This window comes from Schistocerca americana, chromosome 3 (assembly GCF_021461395.2).
Source record: "Schistocerca americana isolate TAMUIC-IGC-003095 chromosome 3, iqSchAmer2.1, whole genome shotgun sequence".
Lineage (NCBI taxonomy): Eukaryota > Metazoa > Arthropoda > Insecta > Orthoptera > Acrididae > Schistocerca > Schistocerca americana.
In genome coordinates, this window is record NC_060121.1 from 82756700 (window position 1) to 82783968 (window position 27269).

A 27269-nucleotide genomic window follows, 5' to 3' on the forward strand; every position below is an offset into this window, starting at 1 on the left:
AATCGAAAACTGGGCTCACGGGAGAGGTTCAAATCATAGAAAGTTATAGTGTTAGTCCACTTGTACTTAATTGGGCATTGTCACTTTTGTATTAAATTCGGATGCAATTTCTGTGTTTCATTGTCAATTAGAAGGTCCAAGGGATACAGTAAACTTGAAGTGAACCATCAGAATCTATAACTGGACTCACAGGAGAGGTTTTAATCATAGTAAGTTAGAGTATCAGCCCTCTTGTACTTAAGCCGGCATTGTGCCTTTTGTATTGAATTCGGATGCAATTTCTGTGTTTCATCGTCAATAAGGAGGTCCGAGGTATACAGTAAACCTAAGGTGAAGCATCGGAATCTAAAACTGGACTCAAAGGAGAGGTTCAAATCATAGAAAGTTAGAGTGTCAGTCCTCTTGTACTTCAGTCGGCATTGTGCCTTTTGTATTAAATTCGGATCCAAACTCTGTATTTCATCGTCAATAAGAAGGTCCATGGGATACAGTAAACCTGAAGTGTAGCATCGGAATCTAAAACTGGATCACAGGAGAGGTTCAAATCATAGAAATTGAGAGTGTCAGACCTCTTGTACTTAAGCCGTCATTGCGCCTTTTGTATTAAATTCCAATGCAAACTCTGTGTTTCATCGTCAATAAGAAGTTCCAAGGGATATAGTAAACCTGAAGTGAAGCATCGGAATTAAAAACTGGACTCACAGGAGAGGTTCAAAAAATACAAAGTGAGGGTGTCAGTTCTCCTGTACTTAAGTCGGCTTTGTGCCTTTTGTATTAAATTCCGATCCACTTTCTGTGTTTCATCGTCAATAAGAAGGTGCAAGCTATACAGTAAACATGAAGTGAAGCATCAGAATCTAAAACCGGACTCACAGGAGAGGTTCAAATCATAGAAAGTGAGAATGTCAGTCCTCTTGTACTTAAGTAGGCATTGTGCCTTTAGTATTAATTTCGGATGCAAACTCTGTGTTTCGTCGTCAATAAGAAGGTCCAAGGGATACAGTAAACCTGAAGTGAAGCATCGGAATCTAAAACTGGACTCACAGGAGAGGTTCAAATCATAGAATGTGAGAGTGTCAGTCCTCTTGTACTTAAGTAGGCATTGTGCCTTTTATGTTAAATTCCGATGCAAACTCTGTGTTCCATCGTCAATAAGAAGGTCCAAGGGATACAGTAAACCTGAAGTAAAGCATCGGAATCTAAAACTGGACTCACAGGAGAGGTTCAAATCATAGAAAGTGAGAGGGTCAGTCCTCTTGTACCTAAGTCGGCATTGTGCCTTTTGTATTAAATTCCGATGAAATTTCTGTGTTTCACCGTCAATAAGAAGGTCCAAGGGATGCAGCAAACCTGAAGTGATGCATCGGAATCTAAAACTGGACTCACAGGAGAGGTTCAAATCATAGAAAGTGAGAGTGTCAGTCCTCTTGTACTTAAGTCGGCATTGTGCCTTTTGTATTAAATTCGGATGCAATTTCTGTATTTCATCGTCAATAAGTAAGTCCAAAGGATACAGTACACCTGAAGTGAAGCATCGGAATCTAAAACTGCACTCACAGGAGAGGTTCGAATCATTGAAAGTGAAAGTGTCAGTCCTCTTTTACTTAAGTCGGCATTGTGCCTTTTGTATTGAATTCGGATGCAAACTCTGTGTTTCATCGTCAATAAGAAGGTCCAAATTTTACAGTAAACTTGAAGTGAAGTATCGAAATCTAAAACTGGACACACAGGAGAGATTCAAATCATAGAAAATTAGAGTGTCAGCCCTCTTGTACTTAAGTCGGCATTGTGCCTTTTGAATTTAATTCCGACGCAATTTCTGTGTTTCGTCGTCAATAAGGAGGTCCAAGGTATACAGTAAACCTGAAGTGAAGCATCGGAATCTAAAACTATACTCACAGATGAGGTTCAAACATATATAGTGAGAGTGTCTGTCCTCCTGTACTTAAGTCGGCATTGTGCCTTTTGAATTTAATTCCGACGCAATTTCTGTGTTTCATCGTCAATAAGGAGGTCCAAGGTATACAGTAAACCTGAAGTGAAGCATCGGAATCTAAAACTGGACTCACAGGAGAGGTTCAAATCAAAGAAAGTGAGAGTGTCAGTCCGCTTGTAATTAAGTCGGCATTGTGAGTTATGTATTAATTTCGGACGCAATTTCTGTGTTTCATCGTCAATAAGAAGGTCCAAGGGATACAGTAAACCTGAAGTGAAGCATCGGAATCTAAAACTGGACTCAAAGGAAAGGTTCAAATCATAGAAAGTTAGAGTGTCAGTCCTCTTGTACTTCAGTCGGCATTGTGCCTTTTGTATTAAATTCGGATGCAAACTCTGTATTTCATCGTCAATAAGAAGGTCCAAGGGATACAGTAAACCTGAAGTGTAGCATCGGAATCTAAAACTGCACTCACAGGAGAGGTTCAAATCATAGAAAGTGAGAGGGTCAGTCCTCTTGGACTTAAGTCGGCATTGTGCCTTTTGTATTAAATTCCGATGAAATTTCTGTGTTTCACCGTCAATAAGAAGGTCCAAGGGATGCAGCAAACCTGAAGTGATGCATCGGAATCTAAAACTGGACTCACAGGAGAGGTTCAAATCATAGAAAGTGAGAGTGTCAGTCCACTTGTACTTAAGTCGGCATTGTGACTTTTGTATTAAATTCGGATGCAATTTCTGTGTTTCATCGTCAATAACAAGTTCCGAGGTATACAGTAAACCTGAAGTGAAGCATCGAAATCTAAAACTGGACTCACAGGAGAGGGTCAAATCATAGAAAGTTAGAGTGTCTGTCTGCTTGTACTTAACTCGGCATTGTGCCTTTTGAATTTAAGTCGGATGCAATTTCTGTGTTTCATCGACAATAAGAAAGTCCAACGTACACAGTATACTTTAAGAGAAGCATCGGAATATAAAACTGGACTCACATAGGAGGTTCAAATCATAGCAAGTTAGAGTGTCAGTCCTCTTGTACTTAAGTCGGCATTGTGCCTTTTGAATTTAATTCCGATCCAATTTCAGTGTTTCATCATCAATAAGGAGGTCCAAGGTATACAGTAAACCTGAAGTGAAGCATCGGAATCTAAAACTGGACTCACAGGAGAGGTTCAAACCGTAGAAAATTAGAGTGTCAGTCCTCTTGTAATTAAGTCGGCATTATGATTTTTGCATTAAATTCGGATGCGATTTCTGTGTTTCATCGTCAATAAGAAGGTCCTGGGTATACAGGAAACCTGAAGTGAAGCATCGGAATCTAAAACTGGACCCACAGGAGAGGTTTGAATCATAAAAAGTTAGGGTGTGAGTCCTCTTGTACTTAAGTCAGCATTTTGCCTGTAGTATTAAATTCGGATGCAATTTCTGTGTTTCATCGTCAATAAGTAGGTCCAACGGATACTGTAAATATGAAGTGAAGAATCGGAATCTAAAACTGGACTCACAGGAGTGGTTCGAATCATAAAAAGTTTGAGTGTCAGTCCTTTAGTACTTAAGTCGGGATTGTGCCTTTTGTATTAAATTCGGATGCAATTTCTGTGTTTCATTGTAAATAAGAAGGTCCAAGGGATACAGTAAACCTGAAGTGAAGCTTTGGAATCTAAAACTGGACTCAAAGGAGAGCTTCAAATCATAGAAAGATAGAGTGTCAGTCCTCTTGTACTTCAGTCGGCATTGTGCCTTTTGAATTAAATTCGGATGCAAACTCTGTGTTTCATCGTCGATAAGAAGGTCCAATGGATACAGTAAACCTGTAGTGTAGCATCGGAATCTAAAACTGGACTCACAGGAGAGGTTCCAATCATAGAAAGTGAGAGTGTCAGTCCTCTTGTACTTAAATCGGCATTGTGCCTTTAGTATTAAATTCGGATGCAATTTCTGTGTTTCATCGTCAATAAGAAGTTCCAAGGGATACAGGAAACATGAAGTGAAGCATCGGAACTAAAAACTCGACTCTCAGGAGAGGTTCAAATCATAGAAAGTGAGGGTGTCAGTTCCCCTGTACTTAAGTTGGCATTGTGCCTTTTGTATTAAATTCCGAAGCAATTTCTGTGTTTCATCGTCAATAAGAAGGTGCAAGCTATACAGTAAACCTGAAGTGAAGAATCGGAATATAAAACTGGACTCACAGGAGAGGTTCAAATCATAGAAAGTGAGAGTGTCTGTCCTCTTGTACTTAAGTCGACATTGTGCCTTTAGTATTAATTTCGGATGCAATTTCTGTGTTTCATCGTCAATAAGTAGGTCCAAGGGTTACAGTGAATATGAAGTGAAGCATCGGAATCTAGAACTGGACTCACAGGAGTGGTTCTAATCATAAAAAGTTAGAGTGTCAGTCCTCTTGTACTTAAGGCGGCATTGTGCCTTTTGTATTAAATTCGGATGCAATTTCTGTGTTTCATCGTCAATAAGTAAGTCCAAAGGATACAGTACACCTGAAGTGAAGCATCGGAATCTAAAACTGGACTCACAGGAGAGGTTTAAATCATAGAAAGTGAAAGTGTCAGTCCTCTTGTACTTAAGTCGGCATTGTGCCTTTTGTAATAATTCGGATGCAATTTCTGTGTTTCATCGTCAATAAGAAGGTCCAAGGCATACAGTAACCCTGAAGTGAAGCATCGAAATCTAAAACTGGACTCACAGGAGAGATTCAAATCATAGAAAGTTAGAGTGTCTGTCTGCTTGTACTTAACTCGGCATTGTGCCTTTTGATTTTAATTCGGATGCAATATCTGTGTTTCATTGTCAATAAGATAGTCCAACGTACACAGTATACCTCAAGAGAAGCATCGGAGTATAAAACTGGACTCACATAAGAGGTTCAAATCATAGCAAGTTAGAGTGTCTGTCCTCTTGTACTTAAGTCGGCATTGTGCCTTCTGAATTTAATTCCGACGCAATTTCTGTGTTTCATCGTCAATGAGGAGGTCCAAGGTATACAGTAAACCTGAAGTGAAGCATCGGAATCTAAAACTGGACTCACAGGAGAGGTTCAAATCTTAGAAAATTAGAGTGTCAGTCCACACGTAATTAAGTTTGCATTGTGACTTTTGTATTAAATTCGGACGCAATTTCTGCGTTTCATCGTCAATAACAAGGTCCAAATGATACAGTAAACCTGAAGTGAAGTATCGGAATCTCAAAACTAGACTCACAGGAGAGGTTCAAATCACAGAAAGTGAGACTGTCAGTCCTCTTGTACTTAAACCGGCATTGTGCCTTTTGTGCTACATTCGGATGCAATTTCTGTATTTCATCGTCAATAAGAAGGTTCAAGGTATACAGTAAACCTGAAGTGAAGCATCGGAATCTAAAACTGGACTCACAGGAGAGGTTCAAATCATTGAAAGTTAGCGTGTCTGTCTTCTTTTACTTAAGTCGGCATTGTGCCTTTTGTATTAAATTCGGATGCAATTTCTGTGTTTAATCGTCAATAAGAAGGTCCAAGGGATACAGTAAGCCTGAAGTGAAGCATCGGAATCTAAAACTGGACCCACAGGAGAGGTTCAAACCATAGAAAGTGAGAGTGTCAGTCCTCTTGTACTTAAGTAGGCATTGTGCCTTTTATGTTAAATTCCGATGCAAACTCTGTGTTTCATCGTCAATAAGAAGGTCCAAGGGATACAGTATACCAGAAGTGAAGCATCGGAATCTAAAACTGGACTCACAGGAGAGGTTCAAATCATAGAAAATGAGAGGTCAGTCCTCTTGTACCTCAGTCGGCATTGTGCCTTTTGTATTAAATTCCGATGAAATTTCTGTGTTTCACCGTCAATAAGAATGTCCTAGGGATGCAGCAAACCTGAAGTGATGCATCGGAATCTGAAACTGGATTCACAGGAGAGGTTCAAATCATAGAAAGTGAGAGTGTCAGTCCTCTTGTACCTAAGTCGGCATTGTGCGTTTTGTATTAAATTCGGATGCAATTTATGTTTTTCATCGTCATTAAGTAAGTCCAAAGGATACACTACACCTGAAGTGAAGCATCGGAATCTAAAACTGGACTCACAGGAGAGGTTCAAATCATAGAAAGTTTCAGTCCTCTTCTACTTAAGTCGGCATTGTGCATTTTGTATTAAATTCGGATGCAATTTCTGTGTTTCATCGTCAATAAGAAGGTCCAAGGTATACAGTAACCCTGAAGTGAAGCATCGGAATCTAAAACTGGACTCACAGGAGTGGTTGAAATCATTGAAAGTTAGAGGGTCCGTCCTCTTGTACTTAAGTCAGAATTGTGCCTGTTGTATTGAATTCGGATGCAAACTCTGTGTTTCATCGTCAATATGAAGGTCCAACTTTTACAGTAAACCTGAAGTGAAGCATCGGAATCTAAAATTTGCCTCACAGGAAGGATTCAAATCATAGAAAGTTAGAGTGTCAGCCCTCTTGTACTTAAGTCGGCATTGTTAATTTTGTACTAAATTCGGATGCAATTTCTGTGTTTCATCGTCAATAACAAGGTCTGAGGTATACAGTAAACCTAAAGTGAAGCATCGAAATCTAAAACTGGACTCTCAGGAGGGGTTCAAATCATAGAAAGATAGAGTGTCTGTCTGCTTGTACTTAAATCGTCATTGTGCATTTTGAATTTAATTCCGACGCTATTTCTGTGTTTCATCGTCAATAAGGAGGTCCAAGGTATACAGTAAACCTGAAGTGAAGCATCGGAATCTAAAACTGGACTCACAGGAGAGGTTCAAATCATAGAAAATTAGAGTGTCAGTCCTCTTGTAATCAAGTCGGCATTGTGCCTTTAGTATTAAATTCGGATGCAATTTCTGTGTTTCATCGTCCATAAGAAGGTCCTGGGTATACACTAAACCTGAAGTTAAGCATCGGAATCTAAAACTGGACCCACAGGAGAGGTTTAAATCATAAAAAGTTAGGGTGTGAGTCCTCTTGTACTTAAGTCGGCATTGTGCGTTTAGTATTAAATTCGGATGCAATTTCTGTGTTTCATCGTCAATAAGTAGGTCCAAGGGATACAGTAAATATGAAGAGAAGCATCGGAATCTAAAACTGGACTCACAGGAGTGGTTCGAATCATAAAAAGTTAGAGTGTCAGTCCGCTTGTACTTAAGGAGGCATTGTGCCTTTTGTATTAAATTCGGATGCAAACTCTGTGTTTCAACGTCAATAAGAAGGGCCAAGGGATACAGTAAACCTGAAGTGAAGCATCGGAATCAAAAACTGGACTCACAGGAAGGGTTCAAATAATAGAAAGTTAGAGAGTCGTCCCTCTTGTACTTAAGTCGGCATTGTGGCTTTTGTATTACATTCGGATGCAATTTCCGTGTTACATCGTCTATAAGAATGTCCGAGGTATACAGTAAACCTGAAGTGAAGCATCGAAATCGAAAACTGGGCTCACGGGAGAGGTTCAAATCTTAGAAACTTAGAGTGTCAGTCCTCTTGTACTTAGTTCGGCATTGTCACTTTTGTATTAAACTCGGATGCAATTTCTGTGTTTCATCGTCAATAAGAAAGTCCAAGAGATACAGTAAACTTGAAGTGAACCAACAGAATCTATAACTGGACTCACAGGAGAGGTTCAATTCATAGAAAGTGAGAGTGTCTGTCCTCTTGTACTTAAGTCGGCATTGTGAGTTTAGTATTAAATTCGGATGCAAATTCTGTGTTTCATCGTCGATAAGTAGGTCCAAGGGATACAGTAAATATGAAGTTAAGCATCGGAATCTAAAACTGGACTCACAGAAGTGGTTTTAATCATAAAAACTGAGAGTGTCAGTCCTCTTGTACTTAAGGCGGCATTGTGCCTTTTGTATTAAATTCGGATGCAATTTCTGTGTTTCATCGTCAATAAGTAAGTCCAAAGGATACAGTGCACCTGAAGTGAAGCATCGGAATCTAAATGTGGAGTCACAGGAGAGATTCAAATCATAGAAAGTTAGAGTGTCAGCCCTCTTGTGCTTAAGTCGGCATTGTGCCTTTTGTATTAAATTCGGATGCAATTTCTGTGTTTCATCGTCAATAACAAGGTCCGAGGTATACAGTAAACATGAAGTGAAGCATCGAAATCTAAAACTGGACTCACAGGAGAGATTCAAATCATAGAAAGTAAGAGTGTCTGTCTGCTTGTACTTAACTCGGCATTGTGCCTTTTGAATTTAATTCGGATGCAATTTCTGTGTTTCATCGTCAATAAGAAAGTCCAACGTACACAGTATACCTCAAGAGAAGCATCGGAATATAAAACTGGACTCACAGGAGAGGTTCAAATCATAGCAAGTTAGAGTGTCAGTCCTCTTGTACTTAAGTCGGCATTGTGCTTTTTTAATTTAATTCCAACGCAATTTCTGTGTTTCATCGTCAATATGGAGGTCCAAGGTATACAGTAAACCTGAAGTGAAGCATCGGAATCTAAAACTGGACTCACAGGAGAGGTTCCAATCATAGAAAATTAGAGTGTCAGTCCTCTTGTAATTAAGTCGGCATTGTGACTTTTGTATGAAATTCGCACGCAATTTCTGCGTTTCATCGTCAATAAGAAGGTCCGAGGGATACAGTAAAACTGAAGTGAAGTATCGAAATCTAAAACTAGACTCACAGGAGAGGTTCAAACCACAGAAAGTGAGACTGTCAGTCCTCTTGTACGTAAGTCGGAATTGTGATTTGGTATAAAATTCGGATGCAATATCTGTGTTTCATCGTCAATAAGAAGGTCCAGGGTATACAGTAAACCTGAAGTGAAGCATCGGAATCTAAAACTGGACCCACAGGACAGGTTTAAATCATAAAAATTTAGGGTGTGAGTCCTCTTGTACTTAAGTCGGCATTGTGCCTTTTGTGTTACATTCGGATGTAATTTCTGTGTTTCATCGTCAATAAGAAGGTTCAAGGTATACAGTAAACCTGAAGTGAAGCATCGGAATCTAAAACCGGACTCACAGGAGAGGTTCAAATAATTGAAAGTTAGCGTGTCTGTCTTCTTTTACTTAAGTCGGCATTGTGCGTTTTGTATTAAATTCGGATGCAATTTCTGTGTTTAATTGTCAATAAGAAGGTCCAAGGGATACAGTAAACCTGAAGTGAAGCATCGGAATCTAAAACTGGACTCACAGGAGAGGTTCAAATCATAGAAAGTGAAAGTGTCAGTCCTCTTGTACTTAAGTAGGCATTGTGCCTTTTATGTTAAATTCCGATGCAAACTCTGTGTTTCATCGTCAATAAGAAGGTCCAAGGGATACAGTATACCTGAAGTGAAGCATCGGAATCTAAAACTGGACTCACAGGAGAGGTTCAAATCATAGAAAGTAAGAGTGTCAAACCTCTAGTACTTAAGTCGGCACTATGCCTTTTGTATTAAATTTGGATGCAATTTCTGTGTTTCATCGTCAATAAGTAAGTCCAAAGTATACAGTACACCTGAAGTGAAGCATCGGAATCTAAAACTGGACTCACAGGAGAGGTTCAAATCATAGAAAGTTAAAGCGTCAGTCCTCTTGTACTTAAGTCGGCATTGTGCCTTTTGTATTAAATTCGGATGCAATTTCTGTGTTTCATCGTCAATAAGAAGGTCCAAGGTATACAGTAACCCTGAAGTGAAGCATCGGAATCTAAAACTGGACTCACAGGAGTGGTTGAAATCATAGAATGTTAGAGGGTCCGTCCTCTTGTACTTAAGTCGGAATTGTGCCTTTTGTATTGAATTGGGATGCAAACTCTGTGTTTCACCGTCAATAAGAAGGTCCAAGTTTTACAGTAAACCTGAAGTGAAGCATCGGAATCTAAAACTGGACTCACAGGAGAGGTTCAAATCATAGAAAATTAGAGTGTCAGTCCACACGTAATTAAGTTGGCATTGTGACTTTTGTATTAAATTCGGACGCAATTTCTGCGTTTCATCGTCAAAAACAAGGTCCAAATGATACAGTAAACCTGAAGTGAAGTATCGGAATCTAAAACTAGACTCACAGGAGAGGTTCAAATCACAGAAAGTGAGACTGTCAGTCCTCTTGTACTTAAACCGGCATTGTGCCTTTTGTGCTACATTCGGATGCAATTTCTGTGTTTCATCGTCAATAAGAAGGTTCAAGGTATACAGCAAACCTGAAGTGATGCATCGGAATGTGAAACTGGATTCACAGGAGAGATTCAAATCATAGAAAGTTAGAGTGTCAACCCTCTTGTACTTAAGTCGGCATTGTGAATTTTGTACTAAATTCGGATGCAATTTCTGTGTTTCATCGTCAATAACAAGGTCTGAGGTATACAGTAAACCTAAAGTGAAGCATCGAAATCTAAAACTGGACTCTCAGGAGGGGTTCAAATCATAGAAAGATAGAGTGTCTGTCTGCTTGTACTTAAATCGTCATTTTGCATTTTGAATTTAATTCCGACGCTATTTCTGTGTTTCATCGTCAATAAGGAGGTCCAAGGTATACAGTAAACCTGAAGTGAAGCATCGGAATCTAAAACTGGACTCACAGGAGAGGTTCAAATCATAGAAAATTAGAGTGTCAGTCCTCTTGTAATCAAGTCGGCATTGTGCCTTTAGGATTAAATTCGGATGCAATTTCTGTGTTTCATCGTCCATAAGAAGGTCCTGGGTATACACTAAACCTGAAGTTAAGCATCGGAATCTAAAACTGGACCCACAGGAGAGGTTTAAATCATAAAAAGTTAGGGTGTGAGTCCTCTTGTACTTAAGTCGGCATTGTGCGTTTAGTATTAAATTCGGATGCAATTTCTGTGTTTCATCGTCAATAAGTAGGTCCAAGGGATACAGTAAATATGAAGAGAAGCATCGGAATCTAAAACTGGACTCACAGGAGTGGTTCGAATCATAAAAAGTTAGAGTGTCAGTCCACTTGTACTTAGGGAGGCATTGTGCCTTTTGTATTAAATTCGGATGCAAACTCTGTGTTTCAACGTCAATAAGAAGGGCCAAGGGATACAGTAAACCTGAAGTGAAGCATCGGAATCAAAAACTGGACTCACAGGAAGGGTTCAAATAATAGAATGTTAGAGAGTCGTCCCTCTTGTACTTAAGTCGGCATTGTGGCTTTTGTATTACATTCGGATGCAATTTCCGTGTTACATCGTCTATAAGAATGTCCAAGGTATACAGTAAACCTGAAGTGAAGCATCGAAATCTAAAACTGGGCTCACGGGAGAGGTTCAAATCATAGAAACTTAGAGTGTCAGTCCTCTTGTACTTAGTTCGGCATTGTCACTTTTGTATTAAACTCGGATGCAATTTCTGTGTTTCATCGTCAATAAGAAAGTCCAAGAGATACAGTAAACTTGAAGTGAACCAACAGAATCTATAACTGGACTCACAGGAGAGGTTCAATTCATAGAAAGTGAGAGTGTCTGTCCTCTTGTAGTTAAGTCGGCATTGTGAGTTTAGTATTAAATTCGGATGCAAATTCTGTGTTTCATCGTCGATAAGTAGGTCCAAGGGATACAGTAAATATGAAGTGAAGCATCGGAATCTAAAACTGGACTCACAGAAGTGGTTTTAATCATAAAAACTGAGAGTGTCAGTCCTCTTGTACTTAAGGCGGCATTGTGCCTTTTGTATTAAATTCGGATGCAATTTCTGTGTTTCATCGTCAATAAGTAAGTCCAAAGGATACAGTGCACCTGATGTGAAGCATCGGAATCTAAAAGTGGAGTCACAGGAGAGATTCAAATCATAGAAAGTTAGAGTGTCAGCCCTCTTGTACTTAAGTCGGCATTGTGCCTTTTGTATTAAATTCGGATGCAATTTCTGTGTTTCATCGTCAATAACAAGGTCCGAGGTATACAGTAAACCTGAAGTGAAGTATCGAAATCTAAAACTAGACTCACAGGAGATGTTCAAACCACAGAAAGTGAGACTGTCAGTCCTCTTGTACTTAAGTCGGCATTGTGATTTTATATAAAATTCGGATGCAATATCTGTGTTTCATCGTCAATAAGAAGGTCCAGGGTATACAGTAAACCTGAAGTGAAGCATCGGAATCTAAAACTGGACCCACAGGAGAGGTTTAAATCATAAAAATTTAGGGTGTGAGTCCTCTTGTACTTAAGTCGGCATTGTGCCTTTTGTGCTACATTCGGATGTAATTTCTGTGTTTCATCGTCAATAAGAAGGTTCAAGGTATACAGTAAACCTGAAGTGAAGCATCGGAATCTAAAACCGGACTCACAGGAGAGGTTCAAATAATTGAAAGTTAGCGTGTCTGTCTTCTTTTACTTAAGTCGGCATTGTGCGTTTTGTATTAAATTCGGATGCAATTTCTGTGTTTAATTGTCAATAAGAAGGTCCAAGGGATACAGTAAACCTGAAGTGAAGCATCAGAATCTAAAACTGGACTCACAGGAGAGGTTCAAATCATAGAAAGTGAAAGTGTCAGTCCTCTTGTACTTAAGTAGGCATTGTGCCTTTTATGTTAAATTCCGATGCAAACTCTGTGTTTCATCGTCAATAAGAAGGTCCAAGGGATACAGTATACCTGAAGTGAAGCATCGGAATCTAAAACTGGACTCACAGGAGAGGTTCAAATCATAGAAAGTGGGAGTGTCAAACCTCTTGTACTTAAGTCGGCACTATGCCTTTTGTATTAAATTTGGATGCAATTTCTGTGTTTCATCGTCAATAAGTAAGTCCAAAGTATACAGTACACCTGAAGTGAAGCATCGGAATCTTAAACTGGACTCACAGGAGAGGTTCAAATCATAGAAAGTTAAAGCGTCAGTCCTCTTGTACTTAAGTCGGCATTGTGCCTTTTGTATTAAATTCGGATGCAATTTCTGTGTTTCATCGTCAATAAGAAGGTCCAAGGTATACAGTAACCCTGAAGTGAAGCATCGGAATCTAAAACTGGACTCATAGGAGTGGTTGAAATCATAGAATGTTAGAGGGTCCGTCCTCTTGTACTTAAGTCGGAATTGTGCCTTTTGTATTGAATTGGGATGCAAACTCTGTGTTTCATCGTCAATAAGAAGGTCCAAGTTTTACAGTAAACCTGAAGTGAAGCATCGGAATCTAAAACTGGACTCACAGGAGTGATTCAAATCATAGAAAGTTAGAGTGTCAGCCCTCTTGTACTTAAGTCGGCATTGTGCCTTTTGTATTAAATTCGGATGCAATTTCTGTGTTTCATCGTCAATAACAAGGTCCGAGGTATACAGTAAACCTGAAGTGAACCATCGAAATCTAAAACTGGACTCACAGGACAGGTTCAAATCATAGAAAGTTAGAGTGTCTGTCTGCTTGTACTTAACTCGGCATTGTGCCTTTTGAATTTAATTCGGATGCAATTTCTGTGTTTCATCGTCATGTGAAAGTCCAACGTACACAGTATACCTCAAGAGAAGCATCGGAATATAAAACTGGACTCACCTAAGAGGTTCAAATCATAGCAAGTTAGAGTGTCAGTCCTCTTGTACTTAAGTCGGCATTGTGCCTTTTGAATTTAATTCCGACGCAATTTCTGTGTTTCATCGTCAATAAGGAGGTCCAAGGTATACATTAAACCTGAAGTGAAGCATCGGAATCTAAAACTGGACTCACAGGAGAGGTTTAAATCACAGAAAATTAGAGTGTCAGTCCTCTTGTAATTATGTCGGCATTGTGACTTTTGTATTAAATTCGGACGCAATTTCTGCGTTTCATCGTCAATAAGAAGGTACAAGGGATACAGTAAACCTGAAGTGAAGTATCGGAATCTAAACCTAGACTCACAGGAGAGTTTCAAACCACAGAAAGTGAGACTGTCAGTCCTCTTGTACTTAAGTCGGCATTATGCCTTGTGTATTAAATTCGGATGCAATTTCTGTTTTTCATCGTCAATAAGAAGGTCCTGGGAATACAGTAAACCTGAAGTGAAGCATCAGGATCTAAAACTGGACCCACAGGAGAGGTTTAAATCATAAAAAGTTAGGGTGTGAGTCCTCTTGTACTTAAGTCGGCATTGTGCCTTTAGTATTAAATTCGGATGCAATTTCTGTGTTTCATCGTCAATAAGTAGGTCCAAGAGATACAGTCAATATGAAGTGAATCATCGGAATCTAAAACTGGACTCACAGGAGTGGTTCTAATCATAAAAAGTTAGAGTGTCAGTCCTCTTGTACTTAAGGCGGCATTGTGCCTTTTGTATTAAATTAGGATGCAAACTCTGTGTTTCATCGTCAATATGAAAGTCCAAGGGATACAGTAAACTTGAAGTGAACCACCAGAATCTATAACTGGACTCACAGGAGAGGTTTTAATCATAGTAAGTTAGACTATTAGCCGTCTTGTTCTTAAGTCAGCATTGTGCCTTTTGTATTAAATTCGGATGCAATTTCTGTATTTCATCGTCAATAAGAAGGTCCGAGGTATACAGTAAACCGGAAGTGAAGCATTGACATCTAAAACTGGACTCACAGGAGAGGTTCAAATCACAGAAAGTTTAAGTGTCAGTCCTCTAGTAATTAAGTCGGGATTGTGCCTTTTGTATTAAATTCGGATGCAATTTCTGTGTTTCATCGTCAATAAGAAAGTCCAAGGGATACAGCAAACCTGAAGTGAAGCATCGGAATCTAAACCTGGACTCACAGGAGAGGTTCAAATCATAGAAAGTTAGAGTGTCAGTCCTTTTGTACTAAAGTCGGCATTGTGCCTTTTATATTAAATTCGGATCCAATATCTGTGTTTCATCGTCAATATGAAGGTGCTAGGTATACAGTAAACCTGAAGTGAAGCTTCGGAATCTAAGACTGGACTCAAAGGAGAGGTTAAAATCATAGAAAGTTAGAGTGTCAGTCCTCTTGTACTTCAGTCGGCATTGTGCCTTTTGTATTAAATACGGATGCAAACTCTGTGTTTCATCGTCAATAAGAAGGTCCAATGGATACAGTAAACCTGAAGTGTAGCATCGGAATCTAAAACTGGACTCACAGGAGAGGTTCAAATCATAGAAAGTGAGAGTGTCAGCCCACTTGTACTTAAGTCGGCATTGTGCCTTTTGTATTAAATTCGGATGCAATTTCTGTGTTCCATCGTCAATAAGAAGTTCCTAGGGATACAGTAAACCTGAAGTGAAGCGTCGGAATCTAAAACCGGAGTCACAGGAGAGGTTCAAATCATAGAAAGTGAGAGTGTCAGTCCTCTTGTACTTAAGGCGGCATTGTGCCTTTTGTATTAAATTCGGATGCAAGTTCTGTGTTTCAACGTCAATAAGTAAGTCCAAAGGATACAGTACACCTGAAGTGAAGCATCGGAATCTAAAACTGGACTCACAGGAGAGGTTCAAATCATAGAAAGTGAAAGTATCAGTCCTCTTGTACTTAAGTCGGCATTGTGCCATTTGTATTAAATTCGGATGCAATTTCTGTGTTTCATCGTCAATAAGAAGGTCCAAGGTATACAGTAACCCTGAAGTGAAGCATCAGAATCTAAAACTGGACTCACAGGAGTGGTTGAAATCATAGAATGTTAGAGGGTCCGTCCTCTTGTACTTAAGTCGGAATTGTGCCTTTTGTATTGAATTGGGATGCAAACTCTGTGTTTCATCGTCAATAAGAAGGTCCAAGTTTTACAGTAAACCTGAAGTGAAGCATCGGAATCTAAAACTGGACTCACAGGAGTGATTCAAATCATAGAAAGTTAGAGTGTCAGCCCTCTTGTACTTAAGTCGGCATTGTGCCTTTTGTATTAAATTCGGATGCAATTTCTGTGTTTCATCGTCAATAACAAGGTCTCGAGGTATACAGTAAACCTGAAGTGAAGGTTTGAAATCTAAAACTGGACTCACAGGACAGGTTCAAATCATAGAAAGTTAGAGTGTCTGTCTGCTTGTACTTAACTCGGCATTGTGCCTTTTGAATTTAATTCGGATGCAATTTCTGTGTTTCATCGTCATATGAAAGTCCAACGTACACAGTATACCTCAAGAGAAGCATCGGAATATAAAACTGGACTCACATAAGAGGTTCAAATCATTGCAAGTTAGAGTGTCAGTCCTCTTGTACTTAAGTCGGCATTGTGCCTTTTGAATTTAATTCCAACGCAATTTCTGTGTTTCATCGTCAATAAGGAGGTCCAAGGTATACAGTAAACCTGAAGTGAAGAATCGGAATCTAAAACTGGACTCACAGGAGAGGTTCAAATCACAGAAAATTAGAGTGTCAGTCCTCTTGTAATTAAGTCGGCATTGTGACTTTTGTATTAAATTCGGACGCAATTTCTGCGTTTCATCGTCAATAAGAAGGTCCAAGGGATACAGTAAACCTGAAGTGAAGTATCGGAATCTAAACCTAGACTCACAGGAGAGTTTCAAACCACAGAAAGTGAGACTGTTAGTCCTCTTGTACTTAAGTCGGCATTATGCCTTGTGTATTAAATTCGGATGCAATTTCTGTTTTTCATCGTCAATAAGAAGGTCCTGGGAATACAGTAAACCTGAAGTGAAGCATCAGGATCTAAAACTGGACCCACGGGAAAGGTTTAAATCATAAAAAGTTAGGGTGTGAGTCCTCTTGTACTTAAGTCGGCATTGTGCCTTTAGTATTAAATTCGGATGCAATTTCTGTGTTTCATCGTCAATAAGTAGGTCCAAGAGATACAGTCAATATGAAGTGAATCATCGGAATCTAAAACTGGACTCACAGGAGTGGTTCTAATCATAAAACGTTAGAGTGTCAGTCCTCTTGTACTTAAGGCGGCATTGTGCCTTTTGTATTAAATTAGGATGCAAACTCTGTGTTTCATCGTCAATAAGAAAGTCCAAGGGATACAGTAAACTTGAAGTGAACCATCAGAATCTATAACTGGACTCACAGGAGAGGTTTTAATCATAGTAAGTTAGACTATTAGCCGTCTTGTTCTTAAGTCGGCATTGTGCCTTTTGTATTAAATTCGGATGCAATTTCTGTGTTTCATCGTCAATAGGAAGGTCCGAGGTATACAGTAAACCAGAAGTGAAGCATTGACATCCAAAACTGGACTCACAGGAGAGGTTCAAATCATAGAAAGTTCAAGTGTCAGTCCTCTAGTACTTAAGTCGGGATTGTGCCTTTTGTATTAAATTCGGATGCAATTTCTGTGTTTCATCGTCAATAAGAAGGTCCAAGGGATACAGCAAACCTGAAGTGAAGCATCGGAATCTAAAACTGGACTCACAGGAGAGGTTCAAATCATAGAAAGTGAGAGTGTCAGCCCACTTGTACTTAAGTCGGCATTGTGCCTTTTGTATTAAATTCGGATGCAATTTCTGTGTTCCATCGTCAATAAGAAGTTCCTAGGGATACAGTAAACCTGAAGTGAAGCGTCGGAATCTAAAACCGGAGTCACAGGAGAGGTTCAAATCATAGAAAGTGAGAGTGTCAGCCCTCTTGTACTTAAGGCGGCATTGTGCCTTTTGTATTAAATTCGGATGCAAGTTCTGTGTTTCATCGTCAATAAGTAAGTCCAAAGGATACAGTACACCTGAAGTGAAGCATCGGAATCTAAAACTGGACTCACAGGAGAGGTTCAAATCATAGAAAGTGAAAGTATCAGTCCTCTTGTACTTAAGTCGGCATTGTGCCATTTGTATTAAATTCGGATGCAATTTCTGTGTTTCATCGTCAATAAGAAGGTCCAAGGTATACAGTAACCCTGAAGTGAAGCATCGGAATCTAAAACTGGACTCACAGGAGTGGTTGAAATCATAGAAAGTTAGAGTGTCCGTCCTCTTGTACTTAAGTCCGAATTGTGCCTTTTGTATTGAAGTCGAATGCAAACTCTGTGTTTCATCGTCAATAAGGAGGTCCAAGTGTTACGGTAAACCTGAAGTGAAGCATCGGAATCTAAAACTGGACTCACAGGAGAGATTCAAATCGTAGAAAGTTAGAGTGTCAGCCCTCTTGTACTTAAGTCGGCATTGTGCCTTTTGTATTAAATTCAGATGCAATTTCTGTGTTTCATCGTCAATAACAAGGTCCGAGGTATACAGTAAACCTGAAGTGAAGCATCGAAATCTAAAACTGGACTCACAGGACAGGTTCAAATCATAGAAAGTTAGAGTGTCTGTCTGCTTGTACTTAACTCGGCATTGTGCCTTTTGAATTTAATTCGGATGCAATTTCTGTGTTTCATCGCCATATGAAAGTCCAACGTACACAGTATACCTCAAGAGAAGCATCGGAATATAAAACTGGACCCACATAAGAGGTTCAAATCATAGCAAGTTAGAGTGTCAGTCCTCTTGTACTTAAGTCGGCATTGTGCCTTTTGAATTTAATTCCGACGCAATTTCTGTGTTTCATCGTCAACAAGGAGGAACAAGGTATACAGTAAACCTGAAGTGAAGCATCGGAATCTAAAACTGGACTCACAGGAGTGATTCAAATCATAGAAAGTTAGAGTGTCAGCCCTCTTGTACTTAAGTCGGCACTGTGCCTTTTGTATTAAATTCGGATGCAATTTCTGTGTTTCATCGTCAATAACAAGGTCCGAGGTATACAGTAAACCTGAAGTGAAGCAACGAAATCTAAAACTGGACTCACAGGACAGGTTCAAATCATAGAAAGTTAGAGTGTCTGTCTGCTTGTACTTAACTCGGCATTGTGCCTTTTGAATTTAATTCGGATGCAATTTCTGTGTTTCATCGTCATATGAAAGTCCAACGTACACAGTATACCTCAAGAGAAGCATCGGAATATAAAACTGGACTCACATAAGAGGTTCAAATCATAGCAAGTTAGAGTGTCAGTCCTCTTGTACTGAAGTCGGCATTGTGCCTTTTGAATTTAATTCCGACGCAATTTCTGTGTTTCATCGTCAATAAGGAGGTCCAAGGTATACAGTAAACCTGAAGTGAAGCATCGGAATCTAAAACTGGACTCACAGGAGAGATTCAAATCACAAAAAATTAGAGTGTCAGTCCTCTCGTAATTAAGTCGGCATTGTGACTTTTGTATTAAATTCGGACGCAATTTCTGCGTTTCATCGTCAATAAGAAGGTCCAAGGGATACAGTAAACCTGAAGTGAAGTATCGGAATCTAAACCTAGACTCACATTAGAGTTTCAAACCACAGAAAGTGAGACTGTCAGTCCTCTTGTACTTAAGTCGGCATTATGCCTTGTGTATTAAATTCAAATGCAATTTCTGTTTTTCATCGTCAATAAGAAGGTCCTGGGATTACAGTAAACCTGAAGTGAAGCATCAGGATCTAAAACTGGACCAACAGGAGAGGTTTAAATCATAAAAAGTTAGGGTGTGAGTCCTCTTGTACTTAAGTCGGCATTGTGCCTTTAGTATTAAATTCGGATGCAATTTCTGTGTTTCATCGTCAATAAGTAGGTCCAAGAGATACAGTCAATATGAAGTGAATCATCGGAATCTAAAACTGGACTCACAGGAGTGGTTCTAATCATAAAAAGTTAGAGTGTCAGTCCTTGTAAAGGCACATTTGCATGCCGAGCGTGAGTTTCCTCGGAAACGCGAGATATTAATTAAATAAATAATCAGTGACAAATAAACAAAGCCTATGGCACACAACTGCAGCGCTGTGTCGCTGATAAAACAAAAACAGAATTACGTTACTCGTATGTTCGATTAAGAAAGAAGAGCCCTGGTTGTAGTGGTGCGAGAAGCACGTATTTTAGTTTATTGTCTGGCACACCGCCATATTTCATGATATAGAAAATTACTGCGAGTTGCAACCATACTAGGCACTCGATTCTGTAAAGAATTTATATTTATAAAAGTAAGTAGGATTATGAACTGTAGGCTTATTCATTGAATATATCTGATTTAACTAACTGTGTAATTTTTTGTTTAGTAAACAATCACCTCTGTACGACGTTTTGGCATGGCTGGCAAATTATTGTAATATTGAGATTTAGTTTATGAGTCCGCACCTACCGCAGCAGTCTTTGGAAACGATTTAATTACGAAGTCCGATTATTTCAGTTTTATTTCACGGTCAACTACGAGAAACATTGCCTTTACGAAAAAGCCATTGTCAAGCGTCTGATACCGAATAATCAAAACCTGACGACTCATAGGAGAGCCAATCAGACAGATAAAAATAATTAATATTTCATTTTATTTTATTTATTTTATATTGGCGACTGCGTGTCGGACTTGTTATTTTGTCATTTGTTACATTGTTCTCTTTGTTTCATGTGAAAAATCAACCTTCTGGTCCTGGACTTGACTATATGAGAAATAAAAAAATCAGAAGATATTTGCCAATTATAAAATTTTGCGGGAAGACGCAAAGAAGCTTCCAGCAAAATAAGGTAAGACGCAGCATCTTTGCATTAGCAGGCTTGACCAGACGTATAATTCAGTGTATTAGCTTTTCAGTAAAATTCTGTAGTGTTTCTTTTCCGCATAACAGTTTCAGTGATAAATTCCATTCTCAGTATTTTTCCTTAAACAATAACGTATGCAACAATACCAATACACGAGTGTACAATATGGCCGACTTCTGTACGATATCATGTAACATGGCCAGCAGCCATTACCAATAATCTCAAATTCAGTTTATATTTTTAAATTAACAGACAGCCATTGTTGCTACGACCGATTCATACTCAACTGTATTTTATTTTAAAATCAGTGTCAAATATTTTCTTGAAACATATATCACGTGTGGCATGGTAATAACTAGAAAACAATACGCAAAAATGGAACAGCAAAGACGTACTATTCAGACGCAATCCGACTCGGACGAGAGACAAATGTTAGAAAATGACTTTACGACAGCAACCGGTAGTGACGATTCATCAAACATTGACGCGAGTGTTGACGAAAATTTTGACAATAGGCCTTCCACCACAAAAATTTCAAAGTCTCAATCAGAGCCCATGTTAATGCATGACGTCACGTCTAATGACGCGGCGGGGGCAGAGACCTTGCAAACGGTAAACATTGCCGACATGTTACAAATGCTAATGAAGCAAAACGCCGAAAACATGGCAACCTTACAGATGCAAAATGAACAGTTAAAGACACAAAATGACGGAATCAAATCTGATCTCATAGCACTCAAGACAGCTAATGACACTTTATGTAAGCGTGTGGAACTTATAGACGCCACACTGACCAAACAGATGACTGAACTCAGTACGAAATTTTCCAAGCTTAATACGAGACAAGAAAAGACTACAAATGACGTAGCACTTTTACAGACACAATTAAAAAACCTTAATGTCACGTGTGAAGCTCTTACTGAACAAATTCAAACATATCCTTCAGTACACGACAACCTTGAAAAACGAATTACTGACGTGCAGAATAAATTTGACGATGTTGAACAACACCTGACTGACATCTTACAATCTGATGCCACAGCTCATTTTCAAAATATTAATAAAGAATTTCATGATTGGGTAGTCAACAAAGACAAACATTTTGATAGATGCATACGTGAAAATTTACCAACAATTGTGCACGACTCCGTAGCGGAATACATCACTAATAACAAACAGCTGATTAGTGACGCAGTACAATCCGTCACTGCACCCATGAGACAATTCACCGATCAACCACAGTCTGAATGTAACGAAAATATCAGTCAAAAAGTACAGTTCAGAAATCAATATACATTCGAGTATGACACACACATACCGCACACCACAAACACACAAGAACAAAACACACCACGACTACAACACATACCACGACGTGCAACCACAAACACAAGCTATTATCATGGTAAACCACAGCAACATTATCGTAATTACTCGCCAGCTGAGCATTGCAGTAATTACAGTGGAACAAACCCATATCATAATGCAAAGGAAGACGAAAGCTTAATAAAACACAGGCAATTTCAGGCTTTTATCCCAGAGAAACGAACCATTCATCCGGTGATTTTTCTTAAATCTTTTAGTAACGCATTTCCACGCACTTGGAGTGACCGGAAAAAGATTTCATATATTGTCGGTTACATCCAAGGCGATGCAGCTGTCTGGGCATACAGTCAAGCTGACGTATGTACCACGTACAGTGAGTTTGAGCGTGCTTTTCTGAACAAATTCTGGTCGCAATCCGTCCAGGAGCGACTCAGGAGACAAATTTTAGAACCTGAAACTTTTAACAGTAAAAATGGTAACTTACGTAGATATTTTGAAAAATACTTGAACATGGGACATTTTTTAGACGAACCAGTCGCAACGCGAGATATACTCCGAGCGTTGAAGGCCAAATTGCCTTTCAACATTAAGGAAAAACTTCTACATATCCCGGATGACGATTCAGATTATTTTTTAACAGCTTTAGATTCGGTTGACATGTTACTTGAAGATCAGCGCTTCGCGCGGCAAAACAGCAGCCACAATGTTTACACTAGTGGTATGCAAAACATGCAGGCTTGCCAACACAATTCTGGCGCGCCCACAGTTGGATACGCGGTACAACAAAAACAGCAAACTCACATGCCGTCTCAGTACGGAAATCAAAATCAACACGCGTATTCCAATACGAACAATAGTTACAACAGTAATAACATTTCATGCGGCAATCCATACAAAAGGCACCGCGGTAATAACTACAACGGTAACAACGGATACAAAGGTAATAACAAAAACACAAACAGAAATAGAAATAATAATAACTACGAGCCAAGACAGCATCAAGGTTGGACTCGTAACGATCAGTACTTTCATTCAAACTCTGCTTTACCACAGCAGCCACCAGGTCAAAATTGGAGCATACCTTACGACCGACAGGTAAGTTGTAATGCGCAACAGCAACAACAACCGCAAAAGTTTGGAGATCATAATAGGCAATATCCGAATGTGAATATAATAGAAATGACACCTGATGCACAACCTCAATCTGTGTCAGTACCTAGTACAAATGCTAATCCAACAAACTAGAAACAGTCACTACTTTGCCCCAGGTCGTGGCTGAAGAATCCTTGGGGGGCGGCTTCAATGTTAATCAGTTATTTGACACCACACTTGAACAACAGAATAATGATATGCCGAGTAATTCTAAACAAAAACTACCTGTTTTATTTATAAGATACAACCACAATAACAATATATCAGATGAACTTTTACAAGACAGTACACAATGTCGTTTAAACACAAATGAAATTGTTTTAGCATCCACTACTGGTGTAGTAGGTGGGATTCCAACTACTATTATCCTAGATACAGGTGCAGCTGTGAGCGTTTTATCTTTTAATTTTTATAAAAAGATGTGTGAATTGGAACCTGTGCCTGAGTTTCCTGCCCAAAACTGTAAAATAACTACTGCACTAGGTAATAAGTCATGTAGGGTTACTAAGCAACTCGAAAAACTCTGTTGCTACAACACAGATAATAAGTAGTATAGAAATTTTCATTTCAGCGTTCCAGAGTCGCAGTTGAAGACAGAAGAACTTTTCTTTCAACGCCGCGGTTCCACCGAGAAGACTGAATATTAAAGTAAAATTTATGATTACGTAGCAGTGAATGATATATAAATTTTTCACGGAACATTTGTGACTGTAGGTACCACTGACCTGGTATGACACCTGACGAACTGACAAACGTCATCTGTGAAGCGATCTTTTACTTTGAGAAATAGATTAGACGCACATCTCTCAACACGAAAAGCATCTATCAGTAGTCAAGGCCACACAGACACACTACACACACGCACAAAACGCGAGGAATCGAACATTTTCTCTCTCTTACTATTTTGAATATTTATTGAGTAGTGAAAACGCCTGGTCTTGCCTACTGATGTAATGAATGTTGTGTCTAACCTATCTTAATTTCAGATGAAATCACAAAAAACATCGATAATATCCCAGCAAAACCGCTAAAGAGGATGCAATTCATGTAATCAAATGTGACACAATGTAATAACCTATAGCTATGTAATGATGATGTAAACATGTTTATGTGCAACTGTATTATGTTTATGCTAAGAAAATATGTGACGTGTGTATGTATAATTACTTATTTTTTTAACTGATGTATCATGTAAAAATTTGAACAAAACGAGTGCCAAAAAGACATTGCATAGTGAACCTCTGTTCACGGACATTAACGAACATTACTAAGTCTGCAACTACGCAGAAACCTATGTGAAAGAAACTGTTAATGACATTCATCATGCATCGTACCTTTGTTAACGCGATGAACGATTTCTTCGATGAGTAACCACGAACATTTAGGTGAGCTATATTTAAAAAAAAAACTGAATATGTGAAGTGCATAATTCGTGCATCGTCTAGTGACATTACTACAGTACCCTACTTCAAGATGTTAACTGGATTAAATGGACACAAAGTGCCTGTCCAGAAAACAACACGACGGGTGGAAGAGTTTTGGTTGGAACTTCAGGGAATGAAATGTTCTCGAAATGTGACGGACACGCTTACCTGGACTGTCCAAGGATCGATGCCAGCTATGTGCCGTCCGAGGTTCTGCAACCAAGCTTCCACGGAATGAAAAAAAAAAACGAACTGCACGTGGACCAATAACTCGACGGGTCACGTCTGATCTGTAATAAACAATGCTTTTTGTCACAACGAACTGCATCACAACGACTATAATGGAAATAGGAAATGGACACGCTTATGTATTAATCACGTTGTTATACAACGATGTTACTGTGATCAAAAAACTTTACCACGACGATACTAACCTGTGAAAAATTATTGTGCAGCAGATGAATATGAACTGTGATAACGACACCATGTGTATAGGTCAACGCACCTGAAACAACAGAACATTTTTCGTTGAAGCATTTCATTGCAATGCTATGTAACTAAGAACATTCAACAATCTAAAGTTGTATTGTATTATAACAAATATTGTAATTTTAAAACTAAGTTACCTGTCATAGAATGTAGTCTTCATATGTAATCTTGGTGGAATACTTTCTTTGTGCAACGACTAAGAAATGCGCGCGCACACGAACAATATGAACTGCAATACTGTGCCGCGTGATCTAAATTTACGAAATAACGGCAGTGCCGTAGTTACACAGACGCTTCTGCGCATGCGCGCACTCTGTTTTGCCAACATAAGAACTTTTTCGGCGCACCCGCGTCATTCAAATTTTGTATATAATGTGTATAATGTGTATAACGTAAGTCATGTAAATAGTTGTTGATAACTTAGATTTTCTTGTGCCTTTAGGTGAATTGCTCGCCTGCAGGTGTGTCCTTTCGCCTCGCAATTCAGGGGGCAATGTAAAGGCACATTTGCATGCCGAGCGTGAGTTTCCTCGGAAACGCGAGATATTAATTAAATAAATAATCAGTGACAAATAAACAAAGCCTATGGCACACAACTGCAGCGCTGTGTCGCTGATAAAACAAAAACAGAATTACGTTACTCGTATGTTCGATTAAGAAAGAAGAGCCCTGGTTGTAGTGGTGCGAGAAGCACGTATTTTAGTTTATTGTCTGGCACACCGCCATATTTCATGATATAGAAAATTACTGCGAGTTGCAACCATACTAGGCACTCGATTCTGTAAAGAATTTATATTTATAAAAGTAAGTAGGATTATGAACTGTAGGCTTATTCATTGAATATATCTGATTTAACTAACTGTGTAATTTTTTGTTTAGTAAACAATCACCTCTGTACGACGTTTTGGCATGGCTGGCAAATTATTGTAATATTGAGATTTAGTTTATGAGTCCGCACCTACCGCAGCAGTCTTTGGAAACGATTTAATTACGAAGTCCGATTATTTCAGTTTTATTTCACGGTCAACTACGAGAAACATTGCCTTTACGAAAAAGCCATTGTCAAGCGTCTGATACCGAATAATCAAAACCTGACGACTCATAGGAGAGCCAATCAGACAGATAAAAATAATTAATATTTTATTTTATTTTATTTTATTTTATTTATTTTATATCCTCTTGTACTTAAGGCGGCATTGTGCCTTTTGTATTAAATTAGGATGCAAACTCTGTGTTTCATCGTCAATAAGAAAGTCCAAGGGATACAGTAAACTTGAAGTGAACCCTCAGAATCTATAACTGGAGTCACAGGAGAGGTTTTAATCATAGTAAGTTAGACTATTAGCCGTCTTGTTCTTAAGTCGGCATTGTGCCTTTTGTATTAAATTCGGATGCAATTTCTGTGTTTCATCGTCAATAAGGAGGTCCGAGGTATACAGTAAACCTGAAGTGAAGCATCGGAATCTAAAACTGGACTCACAGGAGAGGTTCAAATCATAGAAAGTTAGAGTGTCAGTCCTTTTGTACTAAAGTCGGCATTGTGCCTTTTGTATTAAATTCGGATCCAATATCTGTGTTTCATCGTCAATATGAAGGTGCTAGGTATACAGTAAACCTGAAGTGAAGCTTCGGAATCTAAAACGTGACTCACAGGAGATGATCATATCATAGAAAGTTAGAGTGTCAGTCCTCTTGTACTTCAGTCGGCATTGTGACTTTTGTATTAAATACGGATGCAAACTCTGTGTTTCATCGTCAATAAGAAGGTCCAATGGATACAGTAAACCTGAAGTGTAGCATCGGAATCTAAAACTGGACTCACAGGAGAGGTTCAAATCATAGAAAGTGAGAGTGTCAGCCCACTTGTACTTAAGTCGGCATTGTGCCTTTTGTATTAAATTTGGATGCAATTTCTGTGTTCCATCGTCAATAAGAAGTTCCTAGGGATACAGTAAACCTGAAGTGAAGCGTCGGAATCTAAAACCGGAGTCACAGGAGAGGTTCAAATCATAGAAAGTGAGAGTGTCAGTCCTCTTGTACTTAAGGCGGCATTGTGCCTTTTGTATTAAATTCGAATGCAAGTTCTGTGTTTCATCGTCAATAAGTAAGTCCAAAGGATACAGTACACCTTAAGTGAAGCATCGGAATCTAAAACTGGACTCACAGGAGAGGTTCAAATCATAGAAAGTGAAAGTATCAGTCCTCTTGTACTTAAGTCGGCATTGTGCCATTTGTATTAAATTCGGATGCAATTTCTGTGTTTCATCGTCAATAAGAAGGTCCAAGGTATACAGTAACCCTGAAGTGAAGCATCGGAATCTAAAACTGGACTCACAGGAGTGGTTGAAATCATAGAAAGTTAGAGTGTCCGTCCTCTTGTACTTAAGTCGGAATTGTGCCTTTTGTATTGAAGTCGAATGCAAACTCTGTGTTTCATCGTCAATAAGGAGGTCCAAGTGTTACGGTAAACCTGAAGTGAAGCATCGGAATCTAAAACTGGGCTCACAGGAGAGATTCAAATCGTAGAAAGTTGGAGTGTCAGCCCTCTTGTACATAAGACGGCATTGTGCCATTTGTATTAAATTCGGATGCAATTTCTGTGTTTCATCGTCAATAACAAGGTCCGAGGTATACAGTAAACCTGAAG